Here is a 17,664-nt window from a genome sequence, read left to right on the forward strand (position 1 = left end):
AAAATGGCTAATCACGCGCGACGGGACTCTATTCGTATTTGGGTAGATTGCGCCCAGAAATATTTTTGAATAACATTTTACTGGTTTTTACAAAAAGCATTTGTCAATTAAGGTTTTAAAAATGAAATGGCTTTGAGTGATTGATCAAGATCAAGAGTCACGCTAGACTCGAGTCCTTAAATGATTCGCAAGCAGCTTTGAAGCTGCAGATTGTAGAAAGGCACAGGTCTATTGCATGCAACTATCTAAAGTTAAGCAGTAACTGCAGTTTCATTTCACTTGGCCAGAGGACGTGGCTGCCAGTAGATCCACACTTTGTCGGCTGCAAAGAGACATAGATAGGATGCAAAGCTGGGCTGAGAAGTGGCAGATGGAGTTTAACTCTGAAAAGTGTGAGGTTGTCCATTTTGGAAGGACAAATATGAATGCGGAATACAGGGTTAACGGTAGAGTTCTTGGCAATGTGGAGGAGCAGAGAGATCTTGGGGTCTATGTTCATACATCTTTGAAAGTTGCCACTCAAGTGGATAGAGCTGTGAAGAAGGCCTATGGTGTGCTCGCGTTCATTAGCAGAGGGATTGAATTTAAGAGCCGTGAGGTGATGATGCGGCTGTACAAAACCTTGGTCCGGCCACATCTGGAGTACTGTGTGCAGTTCTCGTTGCCTCATTTTAGGAAGGATGTGGAAGCTTTGGAAAAGGTGCAAAGGAGATTTACCAGGATGTTGCCTGGAATGGAGAGTAGGTCTTATGAGGAAAGGTTGAGGGTGCTAGGCCTTTTCTCATTAGAACTGAGAAAGATGAGGGGCGACTTGATAGAGGTTTATGAGATGATCAGGGGAATAGATGGAGTAGACAGTCAGACTTTTTCCCCAGGTGGAACAAACCATTACAAGGGGACATAAATTTAAGGTGAATGGTGGAAGATATAAGGGGGATATCAGAGGTAGGTTCTTTACCCAGAGAGTAGTGGGGGCATGGAATGCACTGCCTGTGGAAGTAGTTGAGTCGGAAACATTAGGGACCTTCAAGCGGCTATTGGATAGGTACATGGATTAGGGTAGAATGATGGGGTGTAGATTTATTTGTTCTTAATCTAGGACAAATGTTCGGCACAACATTGTGGGCTGAAGGGCCTGTTCTGTGCTGTATTTTTCTATGTTCTATGTTCAAGGCATCCTCGAGCGCTTTCCGTAAGAACGTTACAAAATGAACAGGGGTAGACCATATGGCCCTTCGAGCCTGTTCTGCCATTCAATATGATCATTACTGGTGTTTGGCTTGTTCCCCATATCTCTTGATTCCCTAAGGGACCAAAAATATGAATCTCCCAGCTGTAAATATATTCCAGCCACATTTGAAGTGATTCCTCCTTTGTAATGTAGGGAAACACAGCAGCCCATTTGCACTGAGTATAAAGTCTCATGAAAACTTCTGACCAGATAATCTGTTTTACTGATGTTGATTGAGAGATCAGTATTGGCTGGGAATGTTTTTTCTTTGCAATGCCATGGGGCCTTCTACAGCTACATGAGTGGGTAGGCAGGACTTTAGTCTAGTGCCTCACGTGAAAAACAACCTCTGGCTTTGCAGCACTCTAATAAGCATTGCACTGGGATGGCAGCCTTGGTTGTGTACTCGAGGCTTGGTAGGTGGGGGTTGGAAGTGTGTGGGTGGGGGCTGAGGTGGGGTGGGGAGGCTTCAGTTTACCACCTTCTGATACAGAGGTGAGCATACCCTCACTGAGCCAGGTCGTCATTTCATTTCCTACATTACAACAGTAACTACACTTTGAAAGTATTTCATATGATGTAAAGAGCCTTGGGACATCCTGAGGTTATGAAAGAGGCTTTGTAGCTGAAAGAAGTTTTTAAACCCCTTTGTCTGAGGAGGGAGGAGTGGGTCTGAAACCGTGTTTTTAAACTTATGTAGTTATGATGGCATGAAAACAGAGCTGATTAAAATGCATTGGCAAATTGGGTTAAGAAATAGTCAATAGGGGTGCAGTGGCAGACATTTCAGGGGATATTTCAGAATGCATAGAATAGATATATTCCAACAAGTAAGAAATAATCCAAGGGACGAACCCACCATCCATGGTGAGCTAGAAAGATTGAAGACAGTACCAAGCTTGAAAAAAACCCATATAATTGAACAAGGACAAGTGCAGGTCACAAGATTGGACAACATATAAAGAACAGCAAAGGATGACTAAACGATGAGTAAGGAGGGAAAAATTAGAAGAGTAAGCTAGCCAAAAATATATCAGATGGCAAGAGTTTTTCTAAGTATTTTAAAAATAAGAGTTAACAAATAGTGCGCTGATCCTATAGAAAATGAGTGTGGAGAATTAATAATGGAAAACCAGGAGCTAGCAGGTGAATTGAATAGGTATGTTGCATTAGTCTTCAGTATAGAGGATTCAAGTACTATCCCAGAAGTTGCTATGAATCAGGAAATGGAAGGAAGGGGGAACTCAGGAAATTACAGTCATCAGAGAAGTACTGAGTAACTTGTTGGAGCTGCGGGCGGTGATGGACTTCGTCCTAGGGTCTTTAAAGAAGTAGTTGGAGCGATGCTGGTGCATTGATTTTAATTTTCTAACTCTCCGTCGATTCACAGAAGGTCCTATTAGATTGAAAGATAGCAAATATAACTCCATTATTCAATAAGGGAGGGAGACAGAAAGCGGGAAACGACAGGTCAGTTATCTCAACATCTGTTATGGGGAACATGTTAGAAACTATTACTAAAGAAGTTATAGCAGGGCACTGAGCCAAGTTCAAATAATCAGGCAGAGTCAACATGGTTTTGTAAAAGGGGATTCACGTTTGACAAATTTATTGGAGCTTTTTGAGGAAGCAACATGTGCTGTGGATAAAGGGGAACTGGTGGATGCACTGTACTTTAGATTGCCAGAAGGCATTTGATATACCCAACATCAAACATTATTACAAAAAATAAAAGCTCAGAGTATACGGGGTTACATTTGGCATGGATAGATGATTGGCTAACTAATAGGAACAAAGAGGAGACATAAATGGGTCATTTTCAGTTTGGCAAATTGTAACGAGTGGTGTGCCCCATGGATCAGTGATGAGACCTCAATTGTTTACAATTTATATAAATTACTTGAAAGAAGGGATTGAAGGCCAAATTTGGTGATGATACAAACTTAGTAGGAAATTAAGTTGTGAAGAGGACAGAAGGAGGCTCCAAAGATATATATAAATAGCTTAATTGAGTGGACAAAGATCTGGCAAATGGAGGATGTTGTGGCACAATGTGAAATTGTCCATTTTGGGAGGAAGAGTAAAAGAGAAGCATGTTATCTAAATGGTGAGAGATTGCAGAACTCTGAAGTGCAATGGGACCTAGTGCATCAATAAGGCTAGCATGCAGATCCATCAAATAACTGAAAAATCTAATCGTATATTATTAAATTGTGAGGGTAATTGAATACAAAAGCAGGGAGATTATTCTTCAGTTGTACAGGGCACTCGTGAGACCACATTTTGAGTACAGCATACAGTATTGGCCACCTTATTTAAGGAAGGATGTAAATGCATTGGGAGCGGTTCACAGAAGGCTTACCAGACTAGTACCTGGGTTATCATATGAGGAAAGGTTGGACAGGCTAGGCTTGTATCCGCTGGAGTTTAAAAGAGGCGACTTGATTGAAATATATATGATCCAGAGGGGTCTTGATAAGGTGGAGAGAATGAATCTTCTTGTGGGAGAACCTGGAGCTAGGGGTCACTATTTAAAAATAAGGCGGCGTCCATTTAAACTGGAAATGAGGCAAAGATTTTTCCACTCCGAAGGCCGAGAGTCTTGAGAACTCACTTCCAGAAAAGGTGCTGGAAGCAGAATATTTGAATATTTTTAAGGCAGAAGTGGATATATTCTTGGTAAGCAAGGAATTTACCAGGGGTAAACAGATTACCGGTTACTATCAGATCGGTCATGACCATATTGAATGGCGGCGCAGGTTCGCGGTGTTGAATAGCCTACTCCAGCTCCTTGTTCGTATGTTTGTAACTATTCCATAAGCACAACAGGCGTCTGCTGGTCTGTGGAACTGCCCAGCCTCTGTGGCGGAATTAGTAAAAGTAATTCATCTAAAAGATTATACATGTGATGGTCCAACATAACATCTCAGTGGTAAAACTAAGAATAGATGCATTGTACATATGTAATTAGTTTGTGGTCTTACAGTTTGGTTACTAAATACAGAAAAAGACTGCAGTGAAGCATTCAAAAGGACATTTAATGCAATGCTCTGTTGCAAAGGTTGGTGGAGGAAGAAGCATTGACAATATGACAAGTCAGGGATGGGCTGTTGCTTCATTTTTCTGGAACCTCGTAGCAGCAGTAACTAGTTTAACTGCTCCAGGTGGGGATGTTTCACTGTTAACTCAATAGTTTCTCACAGGACAACCAGAAAACAGCTTCTGTTCAATCAAATCCACACATTCACAGCAGCGATCGATAACCTGAAGCACATCAGGCGCAGAGGTTAGTTCTATAGAGTATGAAGTGTAGTGATCTCTGTATATGTATATACATGAAGCAGTCATGTGTAGTCAGTATGGTCAGAAGATCACTAGAGGGCAACACTAACAGGGAATATAAATACAAGCTCAATCTGTTTTCTCGCTCTCTTCGGGTGTTTTGTGGCTAGAGAACAGAAGTGTATAGTTAGCTCAGAGTGCAAAGTATACTATTCATAGTGAATCTAATTCTATCTTGTTTAATTTAACTGCTAGTAAAAGTATTAAAGAATCAAACTCAAGTTAATTGATTAGTTACTCGATAAATTATGTGTTATCACTGGACGACGTTGAATATTCATCATCATCACAGTAAGGGCAGCACGGTGGCTCGGGGGTCACTGTCCGTGTGGAGTTTGCACATTCTCCCCGTGTTTGCGTGGGTTTCGCCCCCACAACCTAAAAGATGTGCAGGGTAGGTGGATTGGCCTCACTAAATTGCCCCTTAATTGGAAAAAATGAATTGGGTACTCTAAATTATAAAAAAATATAAATCACAGTTAAGTACATCTCAGCATAAACAAATGAGTAACCTATATTACTCCAAGTAATATAACATGAAGGTCCACATCTCAGGCTGTTGGTTCCTGTTACTACAATGCAAGCATCTTCTAACCAAGCCCCAGTCCAGAAATGCTGCTTTATCTTTGCTCCATTCACTGATAAATTGACAGCAGCAGAGGGTAGAGATCCGATCAGTTATTAAACAGTGGTGGACAGGAAAGGCATACAGTCACAGACTGAGCAAGTTGATGGGACAATCATACAAGTAACGAGGGGAGCCGTGGTATTTCCTGAAACCCCTCAAATTGCTGATGCTGCTCACTCCCAATAATTAAGTTAAATCGGTGGAATTCCCTTTTTTTAGCCTAATTTACTTTTCGCCATCTGATCAGAATAATTACAGGCCTTTATCTCCATTTTTGCTTTAATCTCTCAAACTGTCCTGCATGAAGTAAAAAGTCTCTTCACATTTTACGTTAACTGATAGGTACAGCTGGTGTGAATTTGTGTGATTCTGCCTAAAAGGTTCCAGTTGCAAGGAGAGGAAATTGGTGCAGCATTGAAAGGTTTGTAGGGAGGGTTGAGCAGCAGGAAGGAGACGACACTGGGGATTGTCTGCTGAACCGCAATTCTCATGATGCAAGGCTTTGGTATCCAGAAGGATTGCTGAGCAATAAGGTACTCGTACCGGGAAGGTATGGGGAAAGGTTTTTCAGTTTGCATCCGCTGCTGCCATAAAGTTGATGGGCTGATGGGGGAAAGGGATGTCACATGAGACCATGGGAAAAAGCCAGTATTGCTGACTGCCTATTGACTTCTAACCTCTTGAAGCCACGCCCACTCCAGGAAGTGTTCCAGCTAGTCAACGAAATAACTAAAACAATTGAAAAGCCTCATTTCTTTTCGTGGTTGTCCATGTCCTGGTGTTCCCCAGCCTGCAGCCCTGAATCAGCAGTCACCAGTTCTGCGAAACACTAAAAAGAAAAACTTGTCTTCATGTGACACTTTTCCTGACGTCAGGACACTACTTTCGAAGTGTGGTCACTGTTGTAAAGTGTAAACCATGGCAATCAATTTGTGCACAGAAAGAACTAACAAACAGCAATATGATAATGACCACACAGTCTGTTTTTTGTGATGTTGATTGGGGGACAAATATTGGGTACAATGCATTTAGAGCTCCCTTCAAAATGTTCTTGTACAAAATGGTGCCATGGGATGGATCTTTTATGTCCACCTTAGAGAGCAGATCATCACTCTGATAGTGCCCCATTTCCCCCAACAAAGACTAAAAGGGGAATAAGAAGTAAGCAAGACAAAGAATAGTGGGCGGGATTCTCCACTCCCACGCCAAAGTGACCACGCCGTCGTGAATGCCGTCAAGGTTCACGCTGGCGCGAAACGGCCCCTATCCCAACCGATTCAGGGTCCGATAATGGGCTAGGAGCGAGGCCGCGTCATTTACATGCACCAGGCCTTGTCGGCACGTAAAGGCGGTGCCGCATACATGAAGTGGCTGGCGCCGCATAACTGGCGTCACCCGCGCATGCGTGGTTGCCGTCCTGCCCGAGTCCGCCCCGCAAGAAGATGTCAGACGGATCTTGCGGGGCTGCGGAGGAAAGGAGGTCCTCCTTCAGAGAGGATGACCCGACGATCGGTGGGCACCGATCGCGGGCCAGACCCCATTTGAGATTTTGGCCTGGCTGCTCGGCCCATCCGGGCCTGAGAATAGCGGGGGTGGAGGAGAATTGCCATTTTGGGTGTCTCGGGCGATTCTCCGGCCTGCGCAGCGCGAAACTCGATGGGGCCGTTCTCGCCGCTTGGGAAAATCGCGGGAGGGCGTCGGACCGGCGTCGTGGGAAATATTGCCGACCCAGGCGATTCTCCCAACCGGTGCGGGAGTGGAAAATTGTGCCCAGTATCTATTCCACAGAGAGATGTGCCTGCTCAACACATAATTTTAGTCTAGTTACCCATGGAATTTCGATGCACTGACCACTTCATTCTCGCCATTGTGCAGAACCCGCTGACAAGCAAAATACAGAGCCTCACCCAAATGCCCACTTCCCAGTTACAGAGCCCTGAATTCATTCTTACTGCAGCCAAATTTGACCAAGGCATTGGCACAGTTTCAAAATGAATGTTTTGCTTTGGGATTATGATTTGTGTTTTATTCGCATTGAACTACTGAAATAGGAACCCCATGGTGATGGCTTTCAAATTGTTTGTTCCTATGCAGTGTTTACAGAAACCTGATGGAATTAGAACAATTCTTGACAAGTTAGTATTGCAATTAAGATCTCAGTGCCTCGTTTATTCAAAGAAAAGGTTCCCACCTTTCATTAAGAATTGAGGAGGTGCAGCCCAACTCTCGAGTGCTTATTTACTGTCGCTTTGATCTTAATCCTTTTGTATACTTGCAAAAAATTGAGCTTGTCTATCGTTTATGCAGATGGCTCTGATCAGCTACCTCCACCCCTTTGCTTAAGGCACTAAGTTTCAGATTCATTTTTAACTTCACTGCCCTGGTATAAACTGAACTGAACAAAAACAGACATCAGAACGGAATGTCAGCATTAGCCAAGGACAATCAGTTTAAAGTAAAACTGCTTGAACTTTGAGAAAGCCACAGGTATGAGCCTACACAGGTTTCCAATTAGTGCAATTTGATTCACCCAATATTTCCGTATTTGCAACACTCTTATCTGCATTTCCACATCCCACTGTAGACAATAGTCTAATCTATATGTATCTCCTGTAACTAATGTCTAGCATTTTTAACACGCTTTACGTTGTGTAGTATTTATTCTCTTGCGATACAAGTGGTTGTATTATTGAATGAATCACTGCACAGATTCATTGTTTTCTGTCCAATTCCACAGACACATTGTTGTTGTCGTCAGCTCGCAGGAATTCTGTGTTTTAGTGCAAAACACTTCAAAAGATCTTTTCATGTCAGCCCCACAACGGTTGGAGGACAAAAGCGCTCTAGGTCCACAAGCGTCAAAGCATTGCTTAAGGAACGTGTCCCCTTGCCTCCACTAGAACATACAGACAGACGCCTCCTCAAAAAACTATTGTGCTTCTATTGTGACATTGTGTTTGAACTCCGCTCCAGTAATAAGAAGTGAGAATGAAGCCTACTGCCTGGTGCACATGCTACAGTGGAATGCAATCTTTCTAATAGAGATTTGTTATTTTATAATGAGCAGCGGGGTCAGGACAGTTCACTGTGTAGAAATGGCAAGTGAAGCACAAAATGAGGCAGATCAAGATACAATCATGGAAGTGATTCAGTGTGAATAAATGCCAATGGGAGGACTTTTCACTCTCGATTGTTCCCTTCTTCTATTCCAGACAGACTTGCAAGAGACTCATGTGAACCTACCCATGTGCATCTATCTCTGCATTGCTGTGTCTCTAACTCTGGATGGTAACTGCACTAATATCTCAGCTACAGCAGTGAATCAGGTTATAACACCCCAAGCTTAGAAACATAGGAAAGAGGAGCAGAGTAGGTCAGTCGGCCCTTCACTCCTGCTCCACCATTCAATATGATCATGGCTTATCCTCTATCTCAACTTCGTACTCCCACACCCTCCCCATAACGTTTGATGCCATTAGAGTCTGGAAATCTATTGTCGTAACGGGTCCCTTGAAGGGGGCGCGGTTTTGAAGGTTCGTGTGACCCGATCGGCACGTTGGGTTGTAGCATGCGGATCCCAGAGGATGATCGTGGGCTTTCCCAAGCAGAATTGAACATGGAGCTGTAGAAGGTGGTAGCACATCATGCACTCTGTAGCGAGTTATAGTTATTCTAAGTTTTTGTTCAAACTTGGTGGTCGCCAATCATGCAGAAATTAAATCTATTTATTTCCTCCTTCAATATATTCAGTCACTTGGCCTCCACAGCTTTCTGTGGTAGATAATTCCACAGGTCCACCACCCACTGAGTGAAGAAATATCTCCTAATCTCAGTCCTAAGATTGTGATCCCTTGTTCTAGTCACCCCAGCCAGAGGAAACGTCCGTTACATCCAGTCTGTCCAGCCCTGTCAGAATTTTTTTAAAATGTAATGCATCCAATTCTTTTTTTTTACAAATTAAGATGCAATTTAGCGTGGCCAATCCACCTACCCTGCACATCTTTGGGTTGTGGGGGTGAGACCCACGCAGACACGAGGAGAATGTGCAAACCGCACGGACAGTGGGCCGGGATCGAACTTGGGTCTTCAGTGCCGTGAGGCAGCCATGCTATCCACTGCGCCACCATGCCACACCATCAGAATTTTATACATTTCGATGAGATCCACTCTCTTCTAAACTCCAATGAACAACCTAGTGATAAATCGGGAACAGTCAATATTTTTTTTTAAATTAGTAAATTGGAGCTGCAAGCAATCTGTTGCAAACTGCAAGAATGCAAGTAATTGTACTATGTTGACCGTTGGGTGTTAGTTCACACCTTCTCTTCCAGATATATGAGTTTGGAATGGGGACTGAATGATGTGAAAAGATGCTTTACCTTCTTGCACATTACTGCAGCAAAGTCACATCTTGTATTTCACATAAACCTATGAGTTTACTCACTGCTTCTAATTGTAACAATAGATATTTCTTTATTCCTGTGTCGTAGAGCATGCTGTACATGGAGTAAGGAATTTAGTTGTGACTGTTTCACTCTAATAATTTGTTTTGGTGATGGCATATATGAGTTTGATTTCAAACACTTTCCAACTACAACCCACCAATTGAGCCCTTGGGTGGAATTTTCCAAGAATTGTGAGTGCTGGATCAGGCGAGAAAGGCAGTGAGAAACTCTCTGGTTTCACAACTGCCTTTTCTATCCAGATCAAATGGCATTCTGTACAATTTCAAAGTGCGGGCGAGGATCACACAGCCAGCTGAGGGGTGTGGGGGGGGGGGGGGAGCTAAACTTGCCAGCAAAGTTGGGATTTGGAGATAAAGCGCCATTTCTAAAGGGCCCCCTGCTCTCAAAGTGAGGTTTAAAGGCCCCCCCCCCTCCCCCCAGCCATCAGGACCCCCAGAAGACAAGGGGACCCTCAACCTTCCAACACAGAAAGCCAACCTCTCTCCTCCCCACCCACCCCACTCAATATTTTATAGTCACCCCCACCCCCCAACACCACACAGGCACCAGGGTGACCCAGCCAACCCCACCTCACCCCATCCGCTCTGGCATCGGGGCACTCTCCTATTCTTAGTGTCCCCCCACCTTTTGTGTGCACGGTGGTTAGCACTGCTGCTTCACTGCGCCAGAGACCCGGTTCGATTCCGATCTCGGATAACTGTCTGTGTGGAGTTTGCACATTCCCCCCCATGCCGGTGCAGACTCAATGGCCCGAGTGGCCTCCTGCATTGTAGGGATTCTATGCAGTCACAAACCATCATTTACCGCCCCCCCCCCCCCCCCCCCCCCCAATGTCAAGCCCTCCTGTGGGTTTCCCTGGAGTCCCTGGCCCTGCCTCTGGCATACCCCCTACTCACCCCCATGCCTCCAGTGTGGTAATCCCAATTGGTTTCCGTGATGTCACACGGACGGGGGAAACATCTGACACTGCCCCAAAATACAGCTTCAAGCCGTTTAATGAAATCCGAATGTATTCTAATTTATTGAAATTCGGTTCAAGCCTTTTCTGGGTCACATCACCGGGGAGAGCCCGGGAACATTGCACAAGAAATTTTGCTGGCGCAAAGCCCATTATGGTTCTCTCGCAAGAGCTAACGGCCACAACGGGATTTGTACCCGCGGCGAACGGGCCCTGAAAACCTTGCTCTTTGCTAAGTTTATTTACCCCATCCTAACTCCGTGATTTTAAAGCTAATTCCACTGTCCCATGCATGATCACAGACAGCTGAGATTAGCTAACAAAAGTCTAAGATCAGGAATTAAACTTAGCGTCTTCCGGCCTCAACATATCGGTGTGCGGTATTTTTATCCATCAATAATAGGCAGCTGTAGTGTCAGTTCTGAGATAGATTATCCTCAATACCTCATTACCTCATTTCATTGTGGAGGTACCTGCTTGTACTAATTCTGGTGCTAGTGCACTGGTAAAGAACGCTATTGTCTATTCCAATTATTATTGAACATCAACATTGAGATTTAATCTTCTGTCTCAACACGGTAGCATTGTGGATAGCACAATTGCTTCACAGCACCAGGGTCCCAGGTTCGATTCCGGCTTGGGTCACTGTCTGTGCGGAGTCTGCACATCCTCCCCGTGTATGCGTGGGTTTCCTCCGGGTGCTCCGGTTTCCTCCCACAGTCCAAAGATGTGCAGGTTAGTTGGATTGACCATGATAAATTGCCCTTAGTGTTGGGTGGGGTTACTGGGTTATGGGGATAGGGTGGAGGTGTTGACCTTATGTAGGTGCTCTTTCCAAGAGCCGGTGCAGACTCGATGGGCCGAATGGCCTCCTTCTGCACTGTAAATTCTATGATCAAATTCTATGATGTAACAGTAAAAATACATTCAAGTTTAGTTTAAGCCCACAAGCCTGAATGTTTCCTTTTATTAATTGTGCACAGTTCTAAGTATCTGAATTTAAATTTTTTTCAAACTATTGCCTTTTAATAACTATTATAATTTAATCTTCCCCGTGGCACCCAAGATCTGTAACTCATGAGAAGCCTGGCGTTATAGGGAACACACACGTGGATGGGATATCTCTGTACTTCAGGCACTTTTTCTGAGCAAAGTGCTTTATTTTAAAAAAAGAGCAACATGCTCCAAATTCACCTGGATTCAGAACAGCTGTGTCCCCTTTGGGCAACTACTAAATAGTGTGAGAGACTGCAAAGTATTTCCCCCAGGGACTTGCTGGCTCCTCTCACTTGGGTACAATCCCAGATTTGCTACTCAGTGGATCGGGTGGACTGCATATGACTGCTCCCATTCTAGCTCCTAGCTCGTGCACCTATATGTCTTTGAAAAAGTTGTTTTCGATTGTTTCTGAGCCGTATGTAGAAATACTACTGGACTTTGACAAAGATAGCCTCACCTGAAGACTAAAACATTAACCCATTTAGAACCTCAAGCTAGAATGACTGCAGTAAGTACCAATTAAATGAAGGCCAAGCTCAGCAATATTAAGAATGGCAACAACATGATGTATAACGTTACTGTGCTGATGTCCTCTCTAGATACTTGGGAGGAATTTTCAGCGACCAAGGAAATTGTTTTTTTTTAGTTTATGTTAAGACTGTTCTGCACAGGATTTCTTGTGTCCGAAAGTTGGAAACCAACAGTCGAGAAATGTCACAACACAAAGGACTGATAAGTTTCACTCCAAAGTGGGAAGTGTGGGAGGTGAAGGAGAAAACCGTACATTCCTAAAATGTTGGCAGTCCGAATAATTTTCCATTTTTGCTGTCCTGTTTTGCACAGCAGGGTATATTCCCCAACAGTATGGAATTTGATGCTCCGATCAGCAACAGGGTGGTGATGTGCAAGCTTATTGCACTTGGAGCCCTTTCAGCTAGCAGAATGAAGAAACATAGAACAGTACAGCACAGTACAAGCCCTTCAGCCCACGATGTTGTGCCGACATGTTCATCCTTTGGATTCCGGCAAATTTGACAATGCCTTTCTCGGCATTTGTCACACGTGTGTGTTTGCTTAGTGATCAGAAAGTGAACAAGGTATTTTGCCAGCCTGGTAAAATAACTTCAAATGGAGTAGAGGATGGTACTTTGATGGTGGAGAGTAACAGCATCTCTGCCTCTGGGGAGAATGAAGAGGTGTGATTGTACCGGTCCAGCTGTGAGCGGCCATTGAGTCCATCCCTGCGGAAAATTATTTCTGCCCCATTCTGAATACTGTTTCTTTATCCGAACCATTTTAGACAGCAAAGTAGCCTGTCCATCAGTAAATCCAAATTTCCTCCTGCCACGCAGGTTGTAAATAATGTTACCTTTCTGACAAAGGCTTGTTTTATTTTAATAACAGATGGAAGGTTTAGTGGCAGTACAGCAGCTGACAGTCGCACAATAAATGCAAACACTGTTTGAGCCAATGCTGTCTGTTGGTATCAGCTGCCACGCTGAGCTTTTAGGAGTAGCATTTACTTAACATTCAAACCCTTGTGATTTAAATAATACAGATTAATATTTGTTTTCTCTCATCTCCTGAAGGCATTGTCTCCTCCTGGGCTGTAGTTCCATGGGTGACAGAGACCTTTGGTGCCTTAGCAAGTAATTGAACCAGGTTGGTGAATATTGGCGAGCATCACAGTCAATGTTTGTCCTGTCTCAGATTGGTGTTCAGCAGGGGTCATTGGATTATAATTCGAAGGGGAAGGTTGGCTGATTTTGTTTCCTTTCCGAAGCCCATTGCATCAGCCTGACAGCTGGTTTGTCCAGCTAACGATAAACCAAACCTAGATGTAAAATGAACATTTACTCATTTTTCTTTTAGTTTAGCTGTGCTTCTCTTTAGAATTGACGTGCCTTAAAATCGAGGTGTAAATCTCAAACAAAAGAGAAAATGCTGGAAAATCTCAGCAGGTCTGGCAGCATCTGTAGGGAGAGAAAAGAGCTAACGTTCCGAGTCCCGATGACTTTGTCAAGGCTGAAGTCTGTAAATCTGAAGTCTGGCAAGACCGTAAACCGTTTTGAGAGAGTAAGTAAAGAGAAACTAGTTCCCTTGACAGGCGGGCTAGTAACCAGAGGACATTATCTTTGCAAATGAACCAAAAGGGAGATGTGGAGAGGTTTTGGGCACAATATAATGCCCGGCAGCCCCACCAACCACCCGTAACCCCCACTGACTGTGGAGATTTCTGCCAACGCAGCTGAATGCGGGAGGCACCACCACAGATGCAGCAGCCAACATCCGAACACCCAGGGGCTAGACCCCAGCTCCAGAGACATATCAGCGACCAAAGGGTGAGACCAGCACCCGATCCAGGTAATGTTTGTGTGGGTGTGTGGGGTACATGGTGTGTGGTCCGGTGAGCAGGGGCCCTCACTGCAGTCAGGGGTGCGTGGGCAGCACAGGTTGGATGGCAGAGGATGTGGAGTGGGGAGTAGCAATGGGGGAATGGAAAGTGTCGGGGAGGAAGACGCCAATGGTTTCCTGTCTCACACTCTACCCAATTCCCTACAGATATCTACCCATTTCCCTACAGATATCACACAGAATGTATGATAACTTGGACCTCACGGAAGCTGCCCTCGTGGTGCTGCTGGCCAGACACCAGAGGAGGTGGCAGAAGCAGCAGCGTCATTAGAGGCCCATGTGCAGGGCTCATCAGGCCAGGAAGGGGCCCAGAGGGGGAGGCTGAAGATGGCCCAAGGTGTACGGACGTTGCTGGTCTTTTGAACAAATGACGGATAGCATGTGCCGTGTCCTTGATGATTTGGTACCACATGGAGGAGGGGGACATCTGCCCCCGGTGGCCATGAAGGTCACCACAGCCTTGAACGTATATGCCTCAGGATCATTCCAGGGCTTCAGCGGGGACCTGTGTGGGTCACAAGTTACAGCCCACAAGTGCATCCATGAGGTCACGGATGTCCTTTTTTCCTGGGCATTGAATTATATAAACATGACATGGACCAGGCCCAACAAGATGCCAGGCAGCAAGTTTCTCTGCCATCGTCAGGATACCTCCGGTCCTGGGGTAATAGATGGTACGCATGCCGCCTTGCACTCACCAGGCCATCTAGGAGTTCCCTATATCAACAGCAAGCAGTTCTGCTTCCTGAACGTCAAGCTTATGTGCGAACACCACATGAAGATCATGGACTGGATTCTCCGCCGTCGGCATGCCACGTTTTGCCAGCAGCTTGGGGATTTCCCGACTGTGTGGGGCTGCCCCACAATGGGAAACCCTATTGACCAGCCAGTGAAATGGAGCATCCCGCCGGTGTGCTGAAACCAAAATCTGGTGGGACAGAGAATCCAGCCCCATGGCCGGAATTCTCTGGCTATTGGAATTCTCTGTTCCCGCCGGCAACGCACCCCCATCCGCAGGTTTCCCAGCGGGGTGGGGCGGCCTCAATGGGAAATCCTGTTGACAAGCGGCAGGAAGAGGGAATCCGCTGTCAGCGAATGGTGCGCCACTGTGAAACGCGAGGCTGAGGAACTGGAGAATCCAGCCCACTGTGGGTAATAGTCTACATGTTTCCTTCCCTTGCCTCTCATTTGTGAAGTGGTACCCTCAAGCTGTACATAACCAGTTGTCCCTCTCTAATTGAGAAGGAAGCCCATGTCTTTTGTGGACTATGACTGATTACTTTGACCTAATTAACCTTAACAAAACTCTTAACAGTCTCCAATTGGAATGAACAAATGATCTAGTTTTAATTGCTGTGAGAGTTCCAAACTTCTCAACTCTGTGTGGGAGAAGTATTTCTTACCTTCATTCCTGGAAGGTCTGGGCCTCATTTTCAGAGTATGCCCCCAAGTTCAAGGCTCCCCAAGCATTTTCCCTCCATCCAGCCCAGCAGTTCCCCCTTTACCTTGAAAACTTCAATCATATTAACCCCAGGCCTTCAAAATTCCAGGGAATACAATCCTGGTTTGTGAAATATCTCCTCATAATTTAATTCTTGGGTGTGCGGGTAGATTTGACACTGGGAGCTGGAATCCTTCCAGCACTAGTTCAGATAACATTACACTTGAATGTCCACAGGGTAGGGATGCTGTGAGCCGTTTATTAGAGCTTGTGATGGTTGGCTTTATGCATCTAGCTCAAGTGATAGGCAACCTGGAGCCACATGCGGCCCATCAGGATTCTGAGCGTGGCTCACAAGACATTTTGGTGGCCATTGCCAGCGCACAGAATTGCCACAGATGAAGTAAGGTGCGTGCTGAGTGCTCATTACATTGTAAGAGCCGTGGGCTCCCTCTGCATCCAAAGTGTAAATATTTCTTCAGTTTTTACTGCTCAAAGGTTGCTCACAGTTCTATTGATATTTGAATGATTAAGCCTTTTCTATAACTTGTTACTTTGTCTGTATGAAATATATTTAATCATATTCAAGTTAGTGAACAAGCACTATTTCAATCTGATGTCCCACTAAGATGAGTGGCCCACTCACTAGTCCGGGTTGCCCATCACTGACTTGGGTGTTTCATCTCCTGCAATATCAGTACACAGACTTAGAGGCTCCAAAGGTTTGCCTTTACCAACCCAAGACTTCTCGACTTGGGGATAATTGTAACACTGCAGGAAGACAGTATCTACCCGTATCAATTTATTTTCTAACTTAGCCAGATATAGCATATTTTTGCTCATTTTAGGTACACAGCTGACCAGAAAAAAATGTATATTAGTTGTTTTCTTATTTTTGCACCTTTCACGTTGAGAATAGCATGATGTAGCAAAAGTATTTGCAGGCTGATGAACAGACTGGCAACCCATGGCATGAATGTTCCTTCAGTGGGCAAAATCATTTTTATACCAGAGGATAGGATATGGTAGCTGGTCCTAGATGGCAAGAAGGTTCTCTGGGCTCCGACAGTCAGACATGAGTTTCCCATTATTTGTTAACTCTAGTAGAAAGTCCAGAACCAGAATTTCATTTATCAAAGCTGTATGGAGTTGTATTCAAATGCTGCACCAACTGAGTCAGAGATGGCAATGGTAGTACAAAGCCAAAATCTCACTCCAGCCATGAGGTCAGTCTATCAAACATGCAGCTAGCTAAATCCGGCACTTGTAAATTTCATTAATTAGATGTAATCGATTAATCAAGTAATTGGTTTCAGCTACAGTACGGTGAATGGAATGAAATATATTCAAAGTGACAAGTTATTACAGGTTTCATTCCTTCAGTGAATCGAAATGTCCAGTGTTACACTCAATGAACAGTTACACAACATGTGTATATGGGGAAACATATTACAGGTACCATGATGGCAGCAAATGGTGCACAGTGTAATAAAAATACATTGGGCTAATTCTCTGCCGTTGGGAGTCTCCGTTTTGCCGGCAGCCCAGGGATTTCCGGATGGGGAAGGGCTGCCCCACAATGGGAAACCCCATTGACCAGTCGGCGAATCGGAGAATCCCGACGAGGTGCCGCACCAGAAATCTGGTGTAGCGGGACAGAGAAACCCGCCCAATATGTTATGTTTATTGTGCAGTGGAATTCTCTGTAAAGTAAACCTTGAAATATGCAAAATAGTTGTGCTGTTGGTATTCTACATTGGGGCAGGAAGGTGGCACAGTGGTTAGCACTGCTATCTCACAGCACCAAGGGCCCAGGTTCCATTCTGACTTCAGCTGACTATCTATGTGGAGTTTCCACGTTCTCCCCGTGTCTGAGTCCTCCAGGTGCTCCGGTTTCCTCCCACAGTCTAAAAATGTGCAGGTTAGGTAGATTGGCCGTGCTAAATTGCCCCTTAGTGTCGAAAGGTTGGGTGGGGTTATAGGGATTGGGCCTAGATGGGGTGCTCTTTTGGAGGGTTGGTACAGACTTGATGGGCCGAATGGCCTTCTGCACTGCAGGGATTCTATGATGGATGCTTTCTTCAAAAGGGTCATAAATAATGCATGTTGCATTCAAGAGAATGCCATCCTATCTCGCTACTGTTAAACAGTATTCGCTGTATCTTTTCACAAGTCAAACGCTGA

At 44.8% G+C, this 17,664-nt stretch overlaps 1 protein-coding gene across 3 annotated transcripts in view; it reads left to right on the forward strand.

Annotated features, from left to right (window-relative positions):
• The window catches only part of fhl3a (four and a half LIM domains 3a), a 148,903-nt gene that overhangs the window by 93,769 nt on the left and 37,470 nt on the right, over positions 1-17,664 (forward strand). The window lies entirely within an intron of this gene.

Source organism: Scyliorhinus torazame, chromosome 1, assembly GCF_047496885.1.
Source record: "Scyliorhinus torazame isolate Kashiwa2021f chromosome 1, sScyTor2.1, whole genome shotgun sequence".
NCBI classification, from domain to species: Eukaryota; Metazoa; Chordata; class Chondrichthyes; order Carcharhiniformes; family Scyliorhinidae; genus Scyliorhinus; species Scyliorhinus torazame.